We start from the raw sequence: 5,240 nt of genomic DNA, 5'->3' as shown, positions 1-5,240 counted from the left end.
TCGATCTTCTGACCTCGTGATCCGCCCGCCTCGGCCTCACAAAGTGCTGAGATTACAGGCATGAGCCACCGCGCCTGGCTTTTTTTTTTTTTTTGAGATAGAGTCTCGCTCTGTGCCCCAGGCTGGAGTGCAGTGGCCTGATCTTGGCTCACTGCAACCTCCACCTCCCGGGATCAAGCGATTCTCTTGCCTCAGCCTCCTGAGTAGCTGGGATTACAGGCGTATACCACCATGCCCGGCTAATTTTTGTGTTTTTAGTAGAGATGGGGTTTCACCATGTTGGCCAGGCTGGTGTCGAACTCCTGACCTCGTGCTCCGCCCACCTTGGCCTCCCAAAGTGCTAGGATTACAGGCGTGAGCCACCGCGCCCGGCCCGACTCCTCGTTTTTTTTTTAAATGCAGATATCAGAGACTTTCCCTTCCCTTTCAGCATTTTTCCCCAGGCTCACCTTCCGACTTCTATCATGTGTAGTTTCACTTTTACACAATCAGGATGGAAAACATTTACATTCAGTCTTTTGTGCTTTGTAAGTTGATTCCAAGTTGAAATCAGCAGGGACTACTTCCATTGACTATGTAATTATGCAGAGCAAAGGCAAGCCATAAATTATAATTTATATAAATTAATTTATTTCCTTTCTTGTTTAGGGTTTTATTGGCTTTTTAAAATTATTATGAAAGCTGTTATGACAAAATATGAGCAAAGGAAGCCACTTTTCGCCTACTGACAGGAAATAAAGTAGGTTTTTTGTTTTACAAGATCACTTAACCAATGTCAATGGATGTAAAAATTCAAAGGGAGATGAATAAATTCAAATGTTATTTTTGTATTTATTTATAAAAATAAATAAGAATAAATATAAATTTCATATTTATTATAAAAATAAATATAAATTTAAGATATTTGATAACTTATGGGACGTCTCAGTTTGTGCTTTAAAAAGGGCGCACGGCGAGCAGCGGCGGCGGCGCAGAGAGGCACAGCAGAGCTTTTCCTGGTTTCGGATTCCAGGGGCCGGATGGTGAACTCCTCCCTGCAGCGATCCTCAAAAGCCAGGGCTTTGCCCGAGAGAAGAAAGGGGATCAAAGCCAGCGTCACCGTCCACGCCAGCCGCACCAGGCCGCTCCTCAGCCTGCACAGCCGCAGCGGCCGCAGCAGCGAGAGTTCCAGGGTCTCCCTCCGCTGCTGTAGTAACCGGGGCCCGGGGTCTCGGTGGTGCTCCTGACGCCCCTCGCGCACCCCGATGCCCCTCGCCCACCCCTGAAGATTCCGGGTAGGCGAGGGAATCGTCAAAGGGATCACAATCTTTCAGCTAACTTACTCTACTCCTATGATCGGCTGAACGTAACGGAGATTCTAACGTCCAACGACAAGACGAGGATTCTCAACTGGTCCGTTCTAGGCTCACAGATGCCAAACGCATTAACTGGCGAGCCGTGCTGAGCGGCCGCAGCCTCTGCATCGAGATCCCTGGCGGTGCGCTGTCCCAGGGGAGCGAGGACAGCTTTGCAGTTCTCCAGCAGTTAGCCGAGGAGCAGCTGCGCGCCGACCATGTCTTCATTTGCTTCCACAAGAACCACGAAGACACAGCCACCTTGCTCCGGACCTTCAGCTTTTGGGACTTTGAGATTGTGCGACCGGGGCATCCCCCCTTGTCCCCAAGAGACCCGACGCTTTCTTCATGGCCTACACGTTGGCGAGGAGGAGTAGCGGCCGCGGCGGGGCTGGGCATCGAGTTCCTGGGGCTGCCCCGGCGTCTGCCGGGTGAGTGGGAACGGTAGACTCGCTCATCTCACCTGGGTTTGTCCACATGTTGTAACTGTGCAAATGAATGCTAAAAAGGAAAAAAAAAAAAAAAATCAGCCCGGCATGGTGGCGCATGCCTTTAATTCCAGCTACTTGGGAGGCTGAGGCAGGAGAATTTCTTGAACCCAGGAGGCGGAGGTTGCGGTGAACCAAGATCGTGCCGTTGCACTACAGACTGGGCAACAAGAGTGAAACTCCGTCTCAAAAAATAAAAAATAATAAAAAATAAAAAAATAAAAAAAGAACGAAAAGAAAAAAAACAGAAAAAAAATGAAAATTGAGGCATGATATGTTGGAAGATATAAGTGCCATTAATAGAGCAGAATAAGAGGGATCAGGAATGTTGGAGAGGGAGGATTGTAATGTTAAATAAATTAGGATTTTGATGTAGAATTTTAATTTTATTTAGAATTATTATTTGTATTACAGTAAGATAAAAATAACGAGATTGGAGTTAAATTGAATCTATGACTCTGAAAAGTCTCATTCAGTCAATGAAATGGTTAAATGTTTGCTTTGTTTTTGGCCCTGCTGACACCCTATGGTCACTGAAGATGACACTTTGCAGCCCTGGTGCCTAAATCCTCCATGAAAAACCTTCATGAAAAGAGCGGCCAGTGCCAAATCTCCAGGCAGAGAAATGCCTGATACATTTTGTAACTGATGGGAAGGAGAAATTTTGGAGGGATTTCAAGTATAATGTTTGGGGAAGCAAACAGGGTGGTTGCAGGAGTCAAACGGGAAGGTCTAAGAATAAAGTTTTCATGCCCAGGGACAGTCAAACCATGAGAGGTTGAATATGGAAATCAATGCCTATCATCAACTGGAACAAGTTAAATCTATATATGCACCCTGAATCCAGGATAATATGAAATAAAGAGATGTTAACATGAGGTATGGTTAAAATATCGTTACAATGTAGAAGTAAATTATCAATATATGTTTATAAACATTTGAGAATATTATTTATTAAGTCAAATTATGAAAGTTCCACCTTACAGCTATGGTCATGACTTGAGTAAACAATCACAATTATTACCATTTAAGGAAGCACTGCCCAATAGAAATAAAAATGTGAGGCAGTGGCTCACGCCCGTAATCCCAGCATTTTGGGAGGCTGAGGTGGGCAGATCAAGAGGTCGGGAGATCCCGACCATCCTGACTAACACAGTGAAACCCTATCTCTACTAAAAATACAAAAATTAGCTGGATGTGGTGGCGGGCACCTGTAACCCCAGCTGCTCGGGAGGCTGAGGCAGAAGAATAGCTTGAATCTCATACAAGGTCTCCTCCTCTTCCTCCTTCTTCTTCTTCTTCTCCCTTTCCTTCTCCCTCCTCCTCCCCTGCTCCTCCCCCTCCCCCTGCTCCTCCCCCTCCCCCCTCCTTCTTCTTCTTCCTCCAGGGTCTTGCTCTGTCACCCAGGCTGACATACTGAAGTATACTGGCATAATCATAGCTTACTGCAGTCTTGAACTCCTGAGCTCAAATAATCCTCCCACCTCAGCCTCCTGAATACCTGAGACTACAGGTGCACAACAACATGTCTGGCTAATTTTTACGTTTTTTGTAGAGACAAAGTGTGCCTATGCCTAGGCTAGTCTTAAACTCCTGGCCTCAAGCAATCCTCCTGCCTCAGACTTCCAAAGCACTGGAATTATAGGTATAGGCCATCATGCCCGGCTTTGTACTAAGTCTTTGAAATCTGGTGTGTATTTTACTTTTTTTTTTTTTTTTTTTTGAGACAGAGTTTTACTCTGCTGCCCAGGCTGCAGTGCAGTGGCATGGTCTCGGCTCACTGCAGCCTCCACCTTCTGGGTTCAAGTGATTCTCCTGCCTCAGTCTTCTGAGTAGCTGAGATTACGGGCATGCACCACCATGCCCAGCTAATTTTTGTATTTTTAGTGGAGACGGGGTTTCACCATGTTGGCCAGGCTGGTCTCGAACTCCTGACCTCAGATCATCCATCCGCCTTGGCCTCCCAAAGTGCTGGGATTACAGGCGTGAGCCACATGCCCGGCCAACTCTTCTCAATTTGTATTAGTCATATTTCACTAAAACTGTGATGCTGGCATAAAGACAGACATATTGCTATATGTGGCCATAGGTTACCATATTGGACAACACAACCATAGGGCCTGAAAAATTAGGTGCTTGCCAGGCACAGTGGTGTGCACCTGTAGTCCCAGCTACCCAGGAGGCTGAGGTGGGAGGATCATTTGAGCCCAGGTGTTCGAGGTTGCAATGAACTATGATGGCACCACTGCATTCCAGCCTGGATGACAGAGGAACACTCAGTCCATGCTTATTGTGATAACAAATTCCCCATGTATCCAAGTTGTAAAGAAAGGTAAGATGTACCTAATGAAGATGTGGGCTTCATAAGAAATCACAGAAATATCTGTTTATAATGATAGCCAATATTTATTTAGCACTTTGTATGCACCAGGCACTGTACCAGGAGCTTCACAAGGGTTACCTCATTTATGTTAATCCTCACAACACCTAATAAGAGAATAATAATGGCTGATATTTACATAACACTGTTCTAGACATTTTGCATATATTAACATATTTGATCCTCAGGGAACCCCATGATGTAGTTTATACTACTTTTCGATTTTAAAGATGTGAGACAGACAGAGTTTAACAGCCTTACCTAGTAAGCACAGAGCCAGCCATCTGTGTACATATATTTTTTAAATATACATTATTATTTTTCTTATCTTAGAGAAAAGTCATATTGAATGCTTTGATTTCAAGTACATTGTTTGAGCAAATAAATCAAAGATCATTTTATGCTGTTGAATGATACATGGCCATAAAAGATGTTGTGATTGTGCAGTACTTGTTTTTGTTTTTGTTTTCTTGTTTTTGAGATACAGTCTCGCTCTGTCGCCCAGGCTACAATGCAGAGGCATGATCTTGGCTCACTGCAAGCTCCACCTCCCGGGTTCACGCCATTGTCCTGCCTCAGCCTCCTGAGTAGCTGGGACTACAGGTGTCTGCCACCATGCCTGGCTAATTTTTTTGTATTTTTTGTAGAGAGGAGGTTTCACCGTGTTGACCAGGATGGTCTCCATCTCCTGACCTCGTGATCTGCCCGCCTCAGCCTCCCAAAGTGCTGGGATTACAGGTGTGAGCCACCACGCCCGGTCGGTACTTGTTAAATTTTATCTTGACCTTTGAATAAGATAAAGCAATCCTATCAAAACTCACTAAACTCTTTATGACCCCCAAAAGGCCTATGGAACAAATAAACCCATGAGAGATGAGCCCTCTTTTCTGATGTAATAGCCTTGGGGGAGGCCGGGCGCGGTGGCTCAAGCCTGTAATCCCTGCACTTTGGGAGGCCGAGATGGGCGGATCACGAGGTCAGGAGATCGAGACCATCCTGGCTAACATGGTGAAACCCCGTCTCTACTAAAAAAAATAC

General features: G+C 45.3%; 1 pseudogene; it reads left to right on the top strand.

Moving 5' to 3' along the window:
- Positions 1–887: 887 nt before the first annotated feature.
- Positions 888–2,206, top strand: LOC105494800 (ornithine decarboxylase antizyme 1 pseudogene; annotated as a pseudogene).
- Positions 2,207–5,240: the final 3,034 nt, after the last annotated feature.

Source organism: Macaca nemestrina, chromosome 1 (assembly GCF_043159975.1).
Source record: "Macaca nemestrina isolate mMacNem1 chromosome 1, mMacNem.hap1, whole genome shotgun sequence".
Taxonomy (NCBI): domain Eukaryota; kingdom Metazoa; phylum Chordata; class Mammalia; order Primates; family Cercopithecidae; genus Macaca; species Macaca nemestrina.
This window is presented reverse-complemented; position numbering and strand designations above follow the sequence as displayed.